This window comes from Pongo pygmaeus, chromosome Y, assembly GCF_028885625.2.
Source record: "Pongo pygmaeus isolate AG05252 chromosome Y, NHGRI_mPonPyg2-v2.0_pri, whole genome shotgun sequence".
Lineage (NCBI taxonomy): Eukaryota > Metazoa > Chordata > Mammalia > Primates > Hominidae > Pongo > Pongo pygmaeus.
This window is the reverse complement of record NC_072397.2, coordinates 3182156-3203069: the sequence shown is the minus strand read 5'-3', so window position 1 is coordinate 3203069 and position 20914 is coordinate 3182156. Positions and strand designations below refer to the sequence as shown.

At 44.8% G+C, this 20914-nt stretch overlaps 1 protein-coding gene across 1 annotated transcript in view; it reads right to left on the bottom strand.

Moving 5' to 3' along the window:
- LOC129025670 (F-box-like/WD repeat-containing protein TBL1Y) overlaps positions 1–20914 on the bottom strand; it is a 186914-nt gene that overhangs the window by 159908 nt on the left and 6092 nt on the right. The gene's annotated exons all lie outside the window — the stretch shown is intronic.

The window sequence follows — 20914 nt, the reverse complement described above, 5'->3', positions numbered from 1 at the left end:
AAGGCAGAAAGTAGATTCAGGGTTACCAGGGAGCAGAGGAGAAGGAGAAGTGGCAGTAATGTCTTAATGGGTATAGGGTCTCTTTGGGGAGCGATGAAAATGTTTGAGAATTAGATGGTGATTGTTACACAACTTTGTAAATATACTAGGAAATTCCTGAATTATACACTTTAGGGAAGTGAGTTGGGTGTATGCTCCGTAAAACTGAGAAGAAGAAACTGGGATATTAGCCAATGATTACAAGTCACTGCAAATCTAAAATTTAACCATGCTAAAAAGATAAGCCTCCTTACACAGCCTGGAATCCTCCTGGAATCCGTTCCACACCACATCTCATGAGTGAAGAACTTGAAAGGAAGTAACTGAGGTCAACAGCAAAGATGAGAAGCAGTGACCAGAGGTAACTGCAGAATGAGCTTGAAGGCAAAGTGGAAGAGCAGGGCTTTATCATCAAATTCAAGAAAATGCTTTTGCGAAAAAGGGTCCACGCTAATTTAAAGCTGCTCTCTGAACCAAAAGTATTATCTTTCCCCAAAATAAAAGAACAAAACAATGATAACAAACACACTGGTTATTAAACATTTTCTGGTTAACATTCTAGCTGCTCCAAGCCTTGTTTGATTGGAAGCCTGAAGGGCAAAATTGTCTCCTTTGGTGCACTGACTTGGAACTGCTTGTTTTTCACAGGACAAGGAGATGAAGAAAATTTGTTTGCCTGTGAAAGGCAAGCTCAGTAAGTAGCTGTACTTGGTCCAAAAGTTCCAGGGGGCAGAGCAGCACCTCAGATCCCCTGGTACCAGGCACAACTACAAGCTCATGCCGCCTGACCATACCATCAAAAGTCCATTTCCAGCATCCATAGCAGACAGAGGGTACAATTTAGCCCAATGATGGCTGACATGTATTTGGAGGAATGTCATGGCTTGTGTTTCACACACATCAGCACCCAAGCCACCTACCCTGAGTTATTCTTGGAACAGTGTAGGAGAGAAATATCTGGAACAACCAGCAAAGGAAAAACTACACAATTTATATAAGACTTCCTTTGAGGCAGCAGCCCTCAAAGTCTGTGCGGTCCTTGGACCATTACCATGGGTGTCAACTGGGAGCTCCTTAGAAAGGCAGTGTAGTAGCCATACACCTCTTTCACTGAATCACAAACTGGGATTGAGAATTGGGATTCAGTGTTTTAATTGGTGTTCTGTTTGTTTCATCTTTTGTTCTGAGACAGAATCTCGCTCTGTCACCCTAGTAGGACTGCAGTGGCACAATCATGGCACACTGTAGTCTCAACCTCCTGGGCTCAAGGGCCTCCTGTCTTAGCCTCCAAATAGCTGGGGCTACAGGCTCATGCACCACCACTCTCAGCGATTTTTTTTTTTTTTTTTTAGAGCTGAGGTATCCCTATGTTGTGAAGGCTGGTCTTGGGCAATTTACCTTCAACCTCCCAAACTGACAGGATTCCATGAACCATGGCATGAACCACAGCACTGTGCTGTACTCTGTGTTTTAACAAGTCCTGCAAGTAGTTCTGATGCATAATGAAGCTTGAGACCCACTGGACAGCCACATAAACATTTACAGCAGCATTATTCACAATTATCACAATAAAAAACAAGGTAACAACCCAAACATCCAACGATAAACAAGCCAAGGTGCATCCATAAAGGATGGAATCCTACCCAGTAATACAGAGTAATGAGTTAGTGACACGTGCAACAACATGAAGCCCCAAAATCATGATGCTGAGGGAAAGATGCCAGGCAAAATAATGAGTACAATTTCAGTAATGTCAAGTTGCAGAAAATGCAAATTATTCTATAGTCACAAAACACCCAACAATGGCTGTCTAGGAAAGGGGGTACAGAGATGGGGAAGGACATTACAAAAAGGCACAAGTAAACTTTGCAGAGTGATGGAAATATCCTTTGATTGTGGTGCTGGTTTCACAAATATTTGTGTCTATATACGGATGAAAAAACACGTGACACCTATAATCCCAACACTTTGGAAGGTGCTTGAGGCAGGAGGATCTCCCTTAAGTCCAGGAGTCCAAGACCAGCATCCTGGGCAATTTGGAAAAAAACCTTCTCTACCAAAAAAAAAAAAAAAAAAAAAAGAAAATTAGCCAAGTGTAGTGACATGCATTTAGTCCCAGCTACTTGGGAAGCTGAGGTGGTAGGATCACTCAGTCACAAGGTTGAGGCCAAGGTTGCAGGACTGTACCACTGGGCTTCAGCCTGGTAACAAAGGAAGATCTTGATATAAAAAGGAAAAAAAAAAAAGGATTGGGTGTGGTGGCTTACACCAGTAATCCCAGCACCCTGGGAGGCCAAGGTGGGAGGACTGCTTCAGCCCAGGAGTTTGACATCAACCTGGACAACAGAGTGAGACCCCATCTCTACGAACAATATACCAAAAAAGAAAGAAAAGATGGGCTAAACTCTACCTTAATGCCTAGCTTACTGTATTTCAATATACCTTCATCAAGATACAAAAATATGGAAAGCAGACAGAGTGAAACTAATAATAGTCCATTTAGATAAAAACAGCAGACTACATATTTGTGTATGGACAGTTGAAAGTGGTAGAGAAAAATCTATAATGTTGCACTCTAGACTGAGAACTGGTGATTCTGCTCAATAAGGAAGGAAAGAACTCCACAGTGCTTGGATTCTTTGAAATTAGTATACAATTACCTACCACCTGGGAGTGGGGTGTGGTTGGGGAAAATGAGCTTGGGGCAGGCAAAAAGATACCTAGGAGCACAAATCAAAGCTAATTAGAGGGAGGAAAGCAGATGCAGCAAGCTTCAGTGGAGAAGGAGGAAAAGGCCCAGCCAGGTAGGAAAGGAGGAGGGTTAGCACTCACTAATGAGCATTAAGCAGAGAAGGGGGGCAGGTGTGGACACTCGTTATTCAGGGAATGGACACAGATGAACATGACCATCAGATTGAAGCCAAGGGGCGGTCATGGTTTCTCTGCCTACACAACATTTTACTTTTCATTGGTAAATGAATGCTTCTAAGGGGTTTGAAAGTCTTTTTTTTCCTTCAAAACTCAAGGTTGAAAGTCTTGTTTATCATTTTTGCTTTAGAGGGAAATCCCTATTTCCATGGAATATTCCCTATTTCCATGGAATATATGAAGACTAAAAGACACTTGCATTTCTTTCATAAGCTCCATGGGATTTGTATTCCCTCTACTTCGTTATGTCTTCATGGAGGATGTAAGTACCTCATTTACAGCTATCAGCAGTTGCAAAACTTCTAAGGCCAGATTTCTTAACCTCCCCAATGCTGACCTTTTGGAGCTGGATAACTCTTTGTTGGCAGAGGAGGGGACCATCCTCGGTACTGAAGGAGGCCATACCTGGCCTCTACTCATTACATTCCAAGAACACACCTTCTTCCTTTATAATAATCAGCCTGTACGTTGGAAGCTTTCTGCCCTGGATTGAGGACAACACAGCAAAGGTGTATCCTGGGCCAACATCCACCTTCCCTCCAGGCATGAGGTTCACAGGCAGGTTCTTTCCAGATGAAAGACAGGGGAGGCATAAGGGGTGTGTGCCCTCAGCTCTCCAGGGACTTAGGCCATCTTTCTACAGGTAGCTCATTTCCCACCTCCTTTACGCAGCATTTCCTACTGTTAACACAAAAACAATGAGCTCCCCTATTATGCCACATTTCCAGCTAATTACTTCCCATGGGATTTCACATTTAGAGCCTGCAACAAGTCCATCATTATCGTGATTTTACAGATGAGAAAACTGAAGTGGAATGCCCATTAGGCTATTATACTTGCCTTCTTTCCCCTTTCCCCACTTACCCTTCCTGGGGAGGGGAGTGGGAGGCAAAGTGACAAAGTCAGGTCTCACCATCTGGGAAGTTCCACCAAGCACATAGAGACAACTCATTCTTGGAAACACAACTCTAAAATATCCAGAAAAGGGCCGGGCGTGGTGGCTCATGCTTTTAATCCCAGCACTTTGGGCGGCTGAGGCGGGCAGATCACCTGACATCAGGAGTTCAAGACTAGCCTGGCCAATATGGTGAAATCTCATCTCTACTAAAAATACAAAATTAGCCGGGCATAGTGGCACATGCCTGTAGTCCCAGCTACTTGGGAGGCTGAGGCAGGAGAATCCCTTGAACCCAGCAGGCAGAGGCTGCAGTGAGCTGAAATCTCGCCACGCGTTCCACCTGGAAGACAAGAGCAAAACTCCATCTTAGAGAAAGAAAAAAAAAAAAGTCCAGAAAAGAGAGTCTATAGAGATAAGAATAAGATTTGTGGTGGCCCGTGGCTGGGAGGTGGGAGCAGAAATGGGTGACAGCTGTGCAGGATTGATCTCATTTTGTATTCAAAATGTTCTAAAACTGGCCTGGCATGGTGGCTCAGGCCTGTAATCCCAGCACTTCGGGTGGCCGAGGCAGGGAGATCACCTGAGATCAGGAGTTCAAGAACAGCCTGGCCAATATGGTGAAACCCCATCATGACTAAAAATACAAAAATTAGCCGGGTGTGGTGGCATACGCCCGTAATCCCAGCTACTGGAGACTGAGACAGGAGAATGGCTTGAACCTGGGAGTTGGAGGCTGCAGTGAGCTGAGATCACACCACTGCTCTCCAGCCTGGGCAACAGAGTGAGACTCTGTCTCAAAACAAAACAAAACAAGAAAGAAAATGTTCTAAAAGTGGATTATGGTGATGTCTACATAACCAAGTAAATTTACTAAAACTCAATGAATGATACACCTCAAAGAGGTGACTTCTATGTCACTTATATCTCAATTAACAATTTTTAAGAAAACATTTAATTTTAGTTCAGGCTCAATAGTTCTAAGTTAAATGAAATATCACAAGCTGACATCTTGGCAGGCCAAGGGCAAACATTTATGGCAAAACCAAATGAAACAAAGTAACACAGACCTTGCAAAGGGAATGACTGCCCAACCTGAATACACAATGTATCTAAGACAATTCCAGGAGATACAGAAAGCCAAACACCAGCAAACACTTTCCAACCCAGTGGTGTGGAAGGAAAGAATTTCAACTGGGATGAACATCCGGGCCAACAGAAACCCATCAGAAAAATTTATTTGTTGTCCAAATATAGGACATTGAATGGAAAAGTAAATAAAACAGGAAACTAGAAAAGGCTGAACATTTACTTTTAGACAGCAAACTATGAATCCAGCCCAAACTTCCCTTACAACATCACACAGAAAAAGCAGATTAATGATTCCCAGGCTTGGTCCTCTGTTGTGCCAGACACATAAAGAAAAGAAAATTCAAAAAAGACAACTTACCTTGTGTTTTTATTGCAGTTAAGGATGAACTGGGAAATAATTAAAACATACAACCTCTTGTTGCAACTAGTGTTTCTAATTTTGTAAAACATGTCCAGGATGTTCAAAAAATTACAAAATGTAACTAGAAACTATCTAACTACTGGGTAGGTATGACCAGTACTGACTGAGATAAAAATTAAATGTTCCCATGAGCTAATCTTTTTCTACATTTCGTTTGAATACACTAATGTAACTAAAGTTAGTAATTTTGCTGACTTCAAATTTCCCATTATAAAACTTCACATACAATTATTCCAGCTAAAATTGATTTCTGTACAAAGATGAAAGCTGCTAATTTTAGTAAGCCTATCTTCCTAATGAGAAGTTACTGCAGTCACTGATACAAATTATATAGATAGTATTTCAACAATGCTATAAACTAATTGGTTTATTTGTTTGTTTGTGTGTTTGTTTTTGAGATGGACTTTCACTCCTGTAGCCCAGGCTGGAGTGCAATGGTGCGATCTTAGCTCACCACAACCTCTACCCCCTAGGTTTAAGCGATTCTCCTGCCTCAGCCTCCCCAGGCTAGGAGTAGCTGGGATTATATACATGCACCACCACAACCGGCTAATTTGTATTTTTAGTAGAGATGGGGTTTCTCCATGTTGGTCAGGTTGGTCTCGAAGTCCCGACCTCAGGTGATCTGCCCACCTTGACCTCCCAAAGTGCTGACGTGTCCGGGATCTATTCCTTCCGGTGGGTTTTTGGTCTCACTAACTTCAAAAATGAAGTCATGGACCTTCACGGCGAGTATTACACCTCTTAAAGGTGGTGTGTCCAGAGTGTGTTCCTTCAGATGTTCAGATGTCTCCAGAGTTTCTTCCTTCTGGTGGGTTCCTGGTCTCGCTGACTTCAGGAGTGAAGCCGCAGACTTTCACAGTGAGTGTTACAGCTCTTAAAGGTGGTGCAGACCCAAAGAGTGAGCAGCAGCAAGCTCTATTGTGAAGCTCAAAAGAACAAAGCTACCACAGCACGGAAAGGGACCTGGGCAGGTTGCCACTGCTCGCTCCGGTGGCCAGCTTTTATTCCCTTATTTGGCCCCACCCACATCCCGCTGATTGGTCCATTTTACAGAATGCGGATTGGGCCATTTTATAGAGTGCTGATTGGTGCACTTACAATCCTTTAGCTAGACACAGAGCACTGATTGGTGCATTTTTACAGAGTGCTCACTGATGTGTTTACAATCCTTTAGCAAGATACAGAGTACTGATTGGTGTGTTTATAATCTTCTAGCTAGAGAGAAAAGTTCTCCAAGTCCCCACCCGACCCAGAAGCCCAGGTGGCTTCACCTCTCACTGGGATTACAGGTGTGAGCCACCACATCCTGCAAACTAATTTGTTTTCATAGTCTCTCTGGAGGTTAGCATATTCAGAGATTCCATATCCCTGGGGCTTTTACCATTTGGCCTTACTATTCATTTCTTTAAGTACCTCTTGCACCTCAAACACCCAGAAACTCTACCTAGACAGTTGCCCTTCACAACAAGCACAGGAAATAAAGTCAACACTTAGGAAATAAAGTCAACTCTGGTGCACGCTTCAGAGGTCAACCTGCTTAGGGTCATTCTCTGAGATACACTCCTGAGATACCACATATGGTGATTTGGCTGGCAAATAAGTAAATGAATAATTACGAGTGTTGTCACCCAACAGCAAAGACAGGAGAGGATTCTAGTTCACAGCTGAAGCAATTCAGTGGTTTTTCACTAACCTGCTTCCAACAGGAAGTCACCTGTGTAAACCTCAAAGCATCTGGCTAAACACAAAATACATTATGCCATCTCTTTTCTCTTATAAGGGTGGGGCTGTGGGGGCATACAAAATATGTTCCCAAATATACTCTGCATTTGCTTTATTTACACTTTATTATAACTGTCTTATGGGGGCCTAAATGCACTGGTCTCTGCAGAGTGGAGACAGGTGCAGGAAACGAGATAGTTAAAAATTCTACTTTCTCTTTACAGTGAACACCTAAGTATTACTATAAAGAAAAGTAACAGGATTTTTTTTTTTAAAGTAGACATAAATATTTCACTTTAGCAAAGGATGAGCACTAACCATGCTCAGCTATGAGTTATCCTGTTGGTGACGGTAGCGGCGGCCCATCTGGAGCAGCTTGGAAAATGCTGGCTGAAGCAGGGTAGGCCTGGCTAGGGCCGCACACTCCATAGAGCCATCAGGAGCTGGAAACACGGAGGCCCGCCCTTCTAGGCGCAGCTGCAACCACCCAGCCACAGAGTGTACCCGGGCAGCATACCTCTACTCTGAGGGGCCCAGGAAGGCATTGCCCCCGCAGGCTCAGAAGTGCCTGGTCATGCTGCCTGGCCTCTCCCCAATCCCAGCACCTGCTCCAATTTCAGAGCAAAGTTGAGGCCAAGCCCAAGTGCTGTTGTGACCCAGCTGGGTGTGTACACACTTGAGGCAACACTGACGTGCCACCTTGGGCCCCTCCAGACTTTGGGCACTGACGAGCACAAGAGGGAGGCTGGAAGGTCAAGGGTAGCTCAGTGCAGGCCTGCAGGCGCCCCTCAGCTTAGACAGCCTAGGCACCATGGACAGCATGTTGATGCCCATGGGAGGCAGACAGGTTCCTAGGCAGGAAGGGGTGAGTCCCTGGTGAAATCCCACCTTCAAGCCAGGGATAGCCTGAAGCCTGGGGACCAGGCTGCCAGTTCGGGGTGGAGTCTGTGGCCAGAATTAAGAGCTTATGGTCCTTTCTTTAGGTCCACTCATGGACTCCATGGATCAATGAGCACACACTTCCTCTCTTCTGAGCCCATGAAAACTCCGGACTCAGCCAGTATCAGCTGGACTTCAGGATGAACTGCCTGTGGAAAGAAGTTACCCACTTTAGGTCTCCTGAGAGCTGTTCTGTCATTCAATGAAGCTTCTCTCCACCTTGCTCTCCTACCAACTGTCTGCATACCACATTCTTCCTGGATGTGGGATAAGTACTCAGGACCCACCAAATGGTGGGATTGAAAGAGCTGTAACACAAACAGGGCTAAAACACACCCCTCCCTCCGTTTACCATGTTGCAGGCAATGAGGAGAGATGAGTTGTGGACTTTCAAAGTGGGCTACCCAAGCCAGGGCTGTGATACCCTCTTTGGCTTTCTGCAGTTCCTTGTGTCTCCAATCTTCTGTATGCCACCATGTTCCCCTTGTCCAGATGCAGACGCCCACAACAAAAGCCACATGTGGTACATCTGTTCTAGCCACAGTCTCACATGGAGCCAGCACCCCACATTCACACAGACACCCCACTGCCCTGTGCTTGGCTCGCCCTTGGCAGGCATGGGATCCAGGCCAGTAGCACAAGCCAAGTACAGCCTCCCAGGCCAAGTGGGTGGAATGAATCCAGCAGGCCTGAGCAAAACTAAGGCAGAAGGCACCACCTGCCACAAAGGTTTCCCTCTGGCGAAGCAACACACCAAGGAACCTCTGACATCAATACATACAAATCTACAACTATTGTTTCCTGTAGGCTTTTTAATGCACTGCCTCAGTGTATAAGCATCATTTCATATAACTAAGTTACACTGCAAATGCATTATTCACAAAGGAGAAAATAGATGCAACCCCAAAAAAATACATAAAAACAAAAGCTGATATGTCAATCCTCTCAGTTAAACTAAAAGTTAAACAAACTAAAAATCTGATCTGGAAACCTAGAACTACTTGAAGTTGGTTGGCATATAGCCTGATGAAAACCAAATCTTCAGCGATTCTCAGCAAATGGGCTCAGCCAAAAGACCTTAAGTTTGGCGGTAAGTCCTATTTCTCACCTCCACAACCCATAATGTGGTCTGAATCCTGTGTGTAATTTCTACATTTATTCACTCTGTAACACCGGTAAGGTAGCAGGAACCAAATGACAATTTTCTCAACAACAGCAAACAACAACAACAAAAAACAACTCTAATGTGAAATGCAAAAAGAAAACTGTTAACAATAACCACAACAGATGAAATATGTGTCTGGAAAAAAAAAAGCCAGATTTAAGGCATACAAGAACTTTTATAACAACTCATTTCTGGCACTATTTCATGTTGCTATCTTTTAAAGTCAACCATTTCTGCAGCAAAGTGTCTAACTCTCCTCAACACCAACAGCATCTTTAAATGAAAGTGATTAATTTATAAACAGAATTACAGATTATGAAAACACTGGAGAGTCATAAAATGCTTAGCATTTTTCCAAGATTTCCTTATGCACCAGCAAACAAGATACTGTCATCTAGTTCTCAAACATATTTTTTCAGCTTTAAAACAACACGCAGGCTGGGTGCAGTGCCTCACGCCTGTAATCCCAGCATTTTGTGGGGCCAAGGCAGGTGGATCACCTGAGGTCAGGAGTTCAACACCAGCCTGGCCAACATGGTGAGACCCCACTTCTAATAAAAATACAAAAAATTAGCTGGACGTGGTGTGGTGGCACACACCTGTAATCCCAGCTACTTGGGAGGCTATGGTAGGAAAATCCCTTGAACCTGGGAGGCAGAAGTTTCAGTGACCAAAGACCATGCCATTGCACTCCAGCCTAGGCAATAAGAGTGAAACTCTGTTTCAAAATATAAAAAAAGGCTGGGCACAGTGGGTCATGTCTATAATCCCAGCATTTTGGGAGGCCAAAACGGGCAGATCACAAGGTCAGGAACTGGAGACCAGCCTGGCCAACAGGGTGAAACCCTGTCACTACCAAAAATACAAAAATTATCTGGGCATGGTGGCACACCTGTCGTCCCAGCTACTTGGCAGACTGAGGCAAGAGAATCACTTGAACTCAGGAGGAAGAGGTTGCAGTGAGCCTAAATAGTGGTATTGCACTCCAGCTTTGGCAACAAAAGCAAAACTCTGTCTTGAAAAAAAGAAAATAAATAATTTGGAAAACAAAAAAATAAAAAATAATAGGCCAGGCACGGCGACTCACATCTGTAATCCCAGCACTTTGGGAGGCCTAGGCAGGTGGCCCACAAGGTCAGGAGACCAAGACCATCCTTGCCAACATGGTGAATCCATCTCTACCAAAAATACAAAAATTAGCCAGGCGTGGTAGCACATGCCTGTAGTCCCAGCTACTGGGGAAGCTGAGAAAAGAGAATTGCTTGAACCCGGGAGGCAGAGGTTGCAGTGAGCTGAGATTACACCACTGCACTGCAGCCTGGGCAACAGAGCAAGACTCCATTTCAAAATAAATAAATTAATTAAATAAGTAAATAAATAAATAAAATTTAAGAAAACAACAAGCAAAATACCCCAGATCCAAAAAGTGCAGTCCTGACACTCCATGTTCTTTCTTCCCTAAGTCAAATCACTAATATCTGTACTTCTGGAGCAATGCCTGATCTTTAAGCTGGTGGATCTCAAAGTTACTTAATGCACATGCATGCACATGCAAGCTCACACATACCTGAGCAGCTAAAGCCAAAGGAAACGAGAGTACAACTGTGCCCCACCTGCATCCAGGGACTTTAGTATCACCCTCTCTTCTAGCCTTTGGGGACCTACATCAGTGATCTTTTTCATGTGTGTATAACCTTATCAGTCAAAGTTTTAAGCAGGTGCTCTTAAGTCATGTAATTTATTTATTAAATATATAAAATATTCAACTAACATCATATGTATGTTTTCAAAGAAAGTATGTATTTTTTGCAACTACTGGATATTTTCAGAGAGCATTTTCATAGTTTCTCCCTGCACACCAATAAACCTTGCTGTGCATCTGCCAGAGGGCATAAAACTCACCTGGGAGACACTTTCAAGAATTAGAACCTGAAGCAAGTCATTTCTGTCCCGTCCTTTTCCCAAATTTGGAGACTACCAACTTAAAGAAATCATACTGAGTCCCATGAAATTTAGCAGAGCACAGCATGTCATGTGTATTAGTCTGTTCTCATGCTGCTAATAAAGATATACCAAGACTGGGTAACTTATAAAGGAAAGAGGTTTAATAGACTGAAGTTCCACATGGCTGGGGAGGCCTCAAAATCACCGCAGAAGGCAAACAAAAAGTAAAGACATGTCTCACCTGGCGGCAAGCAAGAGAGAAGAGCCAAGTGAAAGGGAAAACCCCTTATAAAACCATCAGATCTCAGCCAGGCACCGTGGTTTACACCTGTAATCCCAGCACTTTGGAAGGTCCAGGAGGGCAGATCACAAGGTCAGGAGTTTGAAACCACTCTGGCCAACATAGTGAAACCCCATTCTGATAAAAATACAAAAATTAGCCAGGTGTGGTGGCACATGCCCGTAGTCTCAGCTACTTGGGAGGCTGAGTGGGAGAATCACTTGAACCCAGGAGGCAGAGGTTGCAATGAGCTGAGACCATGCCATTGCACTGCAGTCTGGGTGACAAAATGAGACCCTATCTAAAAAAAAAAAACAACTCACTATCAGTGAACAGTATGGGGAAAACCACCTTCATGATTCAACTACCTCCACCTGGTCCCATCCTTCACACATGAGGTTATTACAATTCAAGGTGAGATTTGGATAGGGACACAGTATTAACATGTAATATCCACAACCTTCTTTTTAACAGAGCACAGCATGACATGGAATACCCACAAGTTTTTCTCCCTGTTCTCATATGGTCTATGATAATTTCTATCATGTACTGGACAGAAGAGATTAATCATTCTTATTTTCACCAGCTTCTGAGCTGGGTGCACCTCAAAGATTACCTCTTCTGGTTAGGGTTTTTGAAGTATCCTAATACAGATCACCGGAAGTCGCTGAAATTGGCACAGAATCACCAGTGTGTCTTGGTAAAACAAAGCAAGCCGAATGTGACTTTTTTCCAAAATCAAAATGGAATTAAACCAAATAATGTCTCCCAGACTGATGTACAACTGACAGAACTTGGCAATTGCCATTTTCAAGTTTATAATTTTGAATTCTTGAGTTTTTATCTACATGGAGCTGGCATTACAGTTGTATAGGACTAGAATGCATGATAAGATTCTTTTGAAAGATCTGAAGGCAAGGACCCAAGTTTATTCTGACCCCCACATGAACCAAATGGCAGGGGCTTCAATTCCCTATTCAGCTGCTTTTAGAAAATACAATCAAAAACTGTGAAGCCACTTGGACTTTTATGGCAGCTGGGAATAACGTTTGCATACTGGCACTACCAATTTTTGTATGGCAGACTTTGGCGACAGATCTCCACTCAACTTCATTTCTTTCTTTTTTTTTTTTTGAAACAGAGTCTTCCTCTATCGCCCAGACTGGAGTGCAGTGGCACAATCTCGGCTCACTGAAAGCTTCATCTCCCGGGTTCACACCATTAACCCGCCTCATCCTCCTGAGTAGCTGGGATTACAGGCACCCGCCACCATGCCCAGCTAATTTTTTGTATTTTTAGTAAGACGGGGTTTCACCGTGTTAGCCAGGATGGTCTCGATCTCCTGACCTCGTGATTCCCCCGCCTCAGCCTCCCAAAATGCTGGGATTACAGGCATGGGCCACCGCACCTGGCCCAACTTCACTTCTCATCTTCCCATGGATGACAAGATATAGGAACCACTGAAGGAGCACAAGTGTGCAGGTTCACACTAAGTATCACCCACAGTGCACCAGAAATGGAAATCATGGCTCAGTCCTACTGAATTTTTCTCCAGTTCTTAAAATGAGTTTATATGGTATCAATATATTAAAGTATTTGTTGGCCAAGTGTGGCAGCTCACACTTGTAATGTCAGCACTTTGGGAGGCCAAAGCAGGAAGACTGTTTGAGTTCAGGGGTTCAAGTCTAACCTAGGCAATACAGCAAGACCCATCTCTACAACAATTGAGAATTTTTTTTTTTTTTTTTTTTTAAAGCAGGGCATAGTGGCATGCACATGTGTTCTCAGCTACTTGGAGGAGGATCAGTTGAGCCCTGGAAGTTGAGGCCACAATGAACTGTGATTGCCCCACTGCACTTCAGCCTGAGTGACAGGGCCTGTCTCTAAAAATAGATAAGTAAATGGTTTGTTATAGGCCCAGCGCGGTGGCTCATTGCCTGTAATCCCAGCACTTTGGGAGGCTGAGGTGGGTGGATCAATAGTTCAGGAGATCAAGACCATCCTGGCTAACATGGTGAAACCCCGTCTCCACTGAAAATACAAAAGATTAGCCAGGCATGGTGGCAGGCGCCTGTAGTCCCAGCTAGTCAGGAGGCTGAGGCAGGAGAATGGCATGAACCTTGGAGGCAGAGCTTATAGTAAGCGGAGATCCGAGAACGCACAGGACATGTACTGCAGTCCAGCCTGGGTGACAGAGCAAGACTCTGTCTCAAAAAAATAAATAAAAAATAAAAATAAATAAGTGGTTTATTACTGATGTAAGAAATAAAGTGCCACCACATATATATGTAAACTTCTTTTTCTCCAAATTCCCATCTATCAGTCAATTCAGCCAAGCAAAAATGCTTGCAGCATTGAACAATACTGCACGTTCACAGCCAGGCACGGTGGCTCAAACCTGTAATCCCAGCACTTTGAGAGGCCAAGGCAGGCAGATCACGTGAGGTCAGAAGTTTGAGACCAACCTGGCCAGCATGGTGAAACCCCATCTCTACCAAAAATACAAAAGTTAGCCAGGCATGGTGGCACACTCCTGTATTCTCAGCTACTCAGGAGGTTGGGACAGGAGAATTGCTTGAACCCAGGAGTTGGAGGCTGCAGTGAGCTGAGATCGCCCTGAGAGGTGACTCCATGCTAGCAGCCCTCCCTCGCTCTCGGTGCCTCCTCTGCCTCCGCGTCCACTCTGGCCACGCTGGAGGAGCCCTTCAGCCCACTGCTGCACTGTGGGGGCCGCTCTCTGCAGCTGGCCGAGGCCGGAGCATGGCTCCCTCTGCTTGCGGGGAGATGTGGAGGGAGAGGCATGGGCGGGAGCCAGGGCTGCGCACGATGCTGGGCCAACGCCCTCTGGGTGGGCGTGAGCTCGGCGGCCCTGCACTTGGCATGGCTGGCCAGCACCTGCTGGGCTTCATCGGGGAACAGGCTCCCTCTGGGCTGCGGGAGTGCCTGGGCTGGGTGCCACAGAGTCCTGCAGCAAGTGCCAGTGAGAGGTGAACCTGACTGGGCTTCTGGGACAGGTGGGGACTTGGAGCACTTTTCTGTCTAGCTCAAGGATTGTGTAAGCCCACCAATCAGCACTCTGTGTCTAGCTAGAGGTTTGTAAACACACCAAGCACTCTATGTCTAGCTAAAGGTTTGTAAACACACCAATCAGCGCTCCGTGTCTAACTAATGTAGTGGGGACTTGGAGAACTTTTGTGTCTAGCTAAAGGATTGTAAACGCACCAAACAGCACTCTGTCTACCTAAAGGTTTGTAAACGCACCAATCAGCACTCTGTCTGGCTAATCTAGTGGGGACTTGGAGAACTTTTGTGTCTAGCTAAAGGATTGTAAACACGCCAATCAGCACCTTGTCAAAACAGACCAATTAGCTCTCTGTAAAATGGACCAATAAGGAGGATGTGGGTGGGACCAGATAGCCAGCAGCAGCAACCTGCTCAGGTCCCCTTCCATGCTATGGAAGCTTTGTTCTTTCGCTCTTTGCAGTAAATCTTGCTGCTGCTCACTCTTTGGGTCCACACTGCCTTTATGAGCTGTAACACTCACCACAAAGGTTCTGCAGCTTCACTCCTGAGGCCAGCAAGACCAAGAACCCACCAGAAGGAACAACTCCACACATGCTGCCTTTAAGAGCTGTAACACTATGAAGGTCTGCAGCTTCACTCCTGAAGTCAGAGAGACCACAAACCCACCAGAAGGAAGAAACTCCAGACACATCTGAACATCTGAAGAAACAAACTCCGACACACCATCTTTAAGAACTGTAACAGTTCTTACACCGCAAGGGTGCACAGCTTCATCCTTGATGTCAGTGAGACCAAGACTCCACCAATTCCGGACATAGCACCATTGCCCTCCAGGTGACAGTGTGACTCCATCTCAAAAAAAGAATACTGCACATTCACACAGACTCTAACAACAAGCAGGTCCCTAACTGGAATGAGTCAAGCTACCCAAAAGGGGACACGTATCCTTCTTCTTGCTCCAACATGATGGTGCTAGGGATACAGTTCCCAACAGACATGAAGGAAGGTTTCAGCATCTTGGAGAGCTGGCTAACATAGTTACCAAGCCAGGGAGAGCCTAACCTTCTCCCTCCTCTGGTATTCTAGCCTAAGCAGGTGTTCCTGAAAGGAAAGAGCCCTGTGCAGGCTATCTGGGGTCATAATCTCAGTTCCAGCCTCAATGGAAACAAGCAGACAAAACTCTCCTATTTTCTGTAAAGCATTCCAGCTACATCCACCACAATAGGAAAAATGACATGAATTTAGGGCAGACACCCAGGTCAAGAATAAACACCGTTGGGAGCTAAAAGCCTGAGGGTTGTGACGAACTCAGCATTCCACTGGAGGTTATATGAGCAAACAGCAAACTGTTTATCATGAATGCAGGATGCGGGCAAACTCACATCTGCACGTACTGCCAGAAGGTTTGCTGAGGGCAGTCACTCTCTGGTACCAGGCTCGCTGAAGTTATCTACTGGAACATCTGGAGACTACTGTTCAGAGAATGCAGTTATGCAGGCCTGCATGACCAAAGTCAAGCAGCTGACCACAACCACCCCCTTCTCCCTATCTCCTTTACTCAATAAATATGAAGGGCTCTAGAAAGTCAGGGCCTTTGTTCACTAGAAGCAAGGAGCCCCTGACCCCTTCTTCCAAATATACTTGTTTTTGTCTTTATTCTCGCATCCCCCTTTGTTACAGTCCAGCAAGGTCCACGGCACAGCCCTGTGAGTATTGCCATGAGCATTGTTTGTGCTTCTTTCACAGGGTCTCCTGGGGCTGGAGAACTGCCGCACTGCCAGGAATTACTCAGTGGCACCCAGCGGCACAAAGCGCCTTCTGACTTGCTGTGGGTTCCTAAACTGTGTAACTTACCAATGTTTACCAAAATACTGCTTATTTTAATCATGGGAAAACTGCTCATCTAGGCACAGGACATAAACAACTGTAAGTTTATCCCAATGTTTAGTTAAAATAAAGTAATCATCCTTAACCGGTCTGAAAAAAACATGGCCTCCCAGGCCTTGAAATCCAAATTTTCACATCTGGGAGGGAGGGGAAGGCTTCAGGCCACTCTTTCAGCCCTTTAACTCTACATGGGAAGACATGCACATATTCTGTGACTTCAAACAACCACCTCCGGCAGGATGAAAGACCCCGAAATACCAGAATAAGGATTATTCTAGAAAACGTCACTTCATATGAGATCACAGAAAGTGACATTACGACCCAAAGTAAAATACAGGTTAGCAGCTTCTCAGAAGCTCAGAGGTAGAAATCCATTTTATTTCTACAATAAATAAATGCAAAAACAACTTGATATTTTTAGTGTATTTTATATTCACATGATTAACGCACTGGGAAAACAGCAAATGTTCTTCATAAATATACGTCCTGTTTTTGAAACTAAAGTTATGACTATAATTTTCTGATACATTTTGCATGTGAGGTGTCTTTTGGTAGGACTGTGCAAAAAGGTGAGGATAACACTCTCTAAAGGGGACATCAAAAAAGATCTCTCATCTCAACCAATGAGGCAGCGAGAACTGGCCCAGAAAAAAAAGGAATGCTTTAGCAGCCTCAACAACACACCTAATTTTTTTTCACTGTGGTTTCTTACACATATCAAGAAGCTAAGCTGTTCTTGTCCTTTCTTTTGGTGTTGCCTGAAGTGTGCAAAAGCATAAAGTTCATGTGTCATCAGAGAGAGGAGTCAAGGATGGTACTGGAAGGCTGGAGGGATTCACCTAGGGCATTCTACCATGTGTTCAAGAAAAGAGGACTACTTTGGGCCATGTTAGAAATAAAGCTCAAAGCCATAAATGAAATAAACACTCTAACAGTTGGTTTCTCAGCAAGGCAAAGTTTACTTCTGCAGAAGGGTGCTGCTCATTAGTTTGGTCACCATGAGAGCACTCCAAACAAAGGAAAGCAGTCGCTTTAACGCATTGGGCTTCTACTGCCGTGTTCAGTATCTATTGGCTGGAGTTGGACCACACAATCTAAGCTGAACCCAATTGGCTAATTTAAGAAGTGCAGGGCTGTGGTTACAGTAGTGAGAAAACAGTTTTAGTGGAGACGGGGCGTTTCGACGGGAGGGATGATTTACAGAGTGAGTAGCAGATGTGGAATGTGGGCTCTATAGGTAAAGACCAAGAGGAAGGTTGTTTCCCAGGGCAAGGGAACACAGAGAGTAAGGGAGTCTGGCCTTGAAAGCAGGGAACAAAGGACAAGGAAAGTTAAACAAGTTAACCCTTTGAAGAAGAATGTCCTACTGTATTTGGCAAGCCATAATGTTGCCTTCTGTGACACCTACAGGCAGATGCCCCATGTTTGGGGCTGGGGGCGGAGTGACTGCCGAGAAACATGCTGTGGAGGATAGCACCATGGACATCTCTGGGCTGAGGGGAGTGTTCTATCTCCTGATTATGACATCCATCTATGCATGTGTCAAAACACATAAAGCTATACAACCAAAGAGCCAATTTTACTATATGGTAATTTAAAAAATAAGAGTATACAGTTATAGTCCTAAAATTTAAGAGGGAAAGCCGGGCGTGGTGGCTCATGCCTGTAATCCCAGCACTTTGGGAGGCTGAGGCAGGTGGATCATGAGATCAGGAGTTTGAGACCAGCCTGATCAACATGGTGAAACCCCGTATCTACTAAAAATACAAAAATTAGCTAGGCGTGGTGGCGCCCACCTGTAGTCCCATCTACTCAGGAGGCTGAGGCAGGAGAATTGCTTGAATCCAGGAGGCGAAGGTTGCAGTCAGCTGAGATTGTGATTGTGCAACTGCACTCCAGCCTGAGACCCTGAGCAACAGAGCGAGACTCTGTCCCAAAAACAAAAAGCAAATTTAGGGGGGAAAAGATAACGGAAAAAAAAAGCAAGCAAGTTACTAGACATCCTAACTGATAAAGGTATCTTTCCAGACCCAATTCAAAACTTCAGAAAACAGGAAAATATAAGCATATTGGGCTCCAAGCATTATAATTCTATCTGCTTTAGTGGAGTATAGTTGCTCACAACTGTAATCTTAGCACTTTGGGAGATCAAGGAAAGAGGATGGATCACTTGAGCCAAGGACTTTGAGACCACCCTGGCAATATAGATGACTCCTTCTCTACTAAAAATTAAAAAACAAAAATTAAAAAAATGCAAATATGGTGGTACAGACCTCTAGCGCCAGCTACTCGGGAGGCTGAGGTGGGGGACCTGCTTAAGCCCAGGAGGCCAAGGCTGCACTGAGCTGAGATCGCACCACTGCACTCCAGCCTGTGCAATAGAGTGACACCATCTCAAGAACGGATAAGTAAAAATTCAAAATACATGAAAATATAATTCTAGCTCATTTAATACAAGCTTGGGAAATCTTTCTCCCCACACCCCCCACCCCACCCACTTTTTGTCTCAATGAGAATACCAATGCTACAGAAACTCACTGATTTGCTCAAAGATGCACACAGTGCATGGCACAGTGGCTGCAAATGAGGTTTCCCTCATAGCTGTCCCCAGCCCCCAAGTCCAGCCGGAACACAAGAGTCCCTGAAAACAGGCATGACTCGGGGCAGCTCTGGGGCTCATTGGCCATGGGGACCAGAGGCTGGCTCAGGATGGAACATGCCACAGCATGACCTTACTTTAGACACCTTTTTCCTAAAGACACTTGAAAGAGGGCCTCCACTAAGTATAATACAGGTCCGTATCCAGCTGTCCCACCCTGTCTCCTCATTTCAACAGCTGTAGGAAGAGAATGAGATGAAGGTGGCACACTAAGTCCCTTCTGAGATTTCTTAGTGACCCTACACCACTCACAATTCACTGGGCAGAGAGAGAAACCTTGTGCCACTTGTTTGTAAGCAACTCCAAAGTATCAAGGAGCTGACCCTCCTTGTAAGTAAGATCTAGTACCTCTGTGATGATATTAATAAAGCCAAAAGGAAGGGGCTGAGAAACATGCACTAAAGGGGTACTTATATGTAGGGCTCCAGGAAACCTGTGCCAAAGCAGAGCTTGGACAGCTAGCAACGCCCCCCCAACTGCCGTCCCACTGTCCACTGCGACACCCGCTGACCTCATTTGTGATCATTCTGCAAAACCACTTCCTACCTCCTCCTTCGCTTTCTCTGTGAGCATCTGAAACTGTTACTGTATTGATCAGCAGCAATGGTTATTTATTTCCTAATATGTCACCCTAAAACTTGTGTGTCTTGACAACTACAAAAATTGATGTTTATTTTTCCTTGGCATCTATCTCCCCATCTCCCCCATAGGACTGGACCAAAACAAGATTAAACAATTCAGTGGTCCCCAATCTTTTTAGCATGAAGGACCACTTTCATGGAAGACACTTTTCCATGGGGTAGGGGTGGAGAATGGTTTTAGGATGAAACTGTTCCACCTCAGATCATTAGGAATTAGGTTCTCATAAGAAGCACAAAACCTAAATCCCTTGCATGTGCAGTTCACAACATGGTTCTCACTCCTATCAGAATGTAATGATCTGACAGGAGGTATAACTCAAATGGCAATGCTCACTTGCCTGCTTTTCACCTCCTGCAGGTTCCTAACAGGACACATACCTGTTCCGGTCTCAGGCCCAAGGCTGGGGACTCTTGCTGTAGCTGACTATACAATTCAGGTTCTCCTTGGCACTGCTGGCACTTGAGGCCAAACCATTCTCTGTGGTGGAGCCATCCTGTGCACACAGGGTACTGGGCAGCATCCCAGGGCTCCACCCACCAGATTCCAGGAGCTCCCCCTACCTTTTCCAGCTGTGGGAGCCCAAAAATGTCTCCAGACATTAGCAAATGCCCCCTTCAAAGGTGAAGGAAAAAAGTGTCCCAAATAAGAGCCACTGGTTGGCTGCAACATTCCAGAACTCAGTGTTGAAAACATCATTCCAATAAGCAAGCATATTGTCTACCTTCATTTCTTTCTTCTTTTTCCATTTATTTATATATTTATTCATTTGTTTATATATTTTTGAGACAGCACTTCTCTCTCGTTGCCCAGGCTGGAGTGCAATGGCATAATCTCAGGTCACTGCAACCTCCACCTCCCCAGTTCAAGTGATTGATTCTACCACAGCTGAGTAGCTGGGATTATGGGCATGTGTCATCATGCCCAGCTAATTTTTGTATTTTTAGTAGAGGTGGGATTTCACCTCTATGTTGGCCAGGCTGGTCTCGAACTCCTGACTTCAGGTGATCTACCCGACTCAGCCTCCCAAACTGCTGGGATTAGAGGCTTTTCTTTTCTTTTCTTTTCTTTTTTTTTTTTTTTTGCAGACAGGGTCTCGCTGTCATCAGGCTGGAGTGCAGTGGTATGATCTCGGCTCACTGCAACCTCTGCCTCTCGGTAGGCTCAAGCAGTTCTCATGTCTTAGTCTGCCAAGTAGCTGAGATTACAGGCATCCACCACCACAACCCAAAAATTTTTGTATTTTTAGTAGAGACAGGGTTTCTCCATGTTGGCCA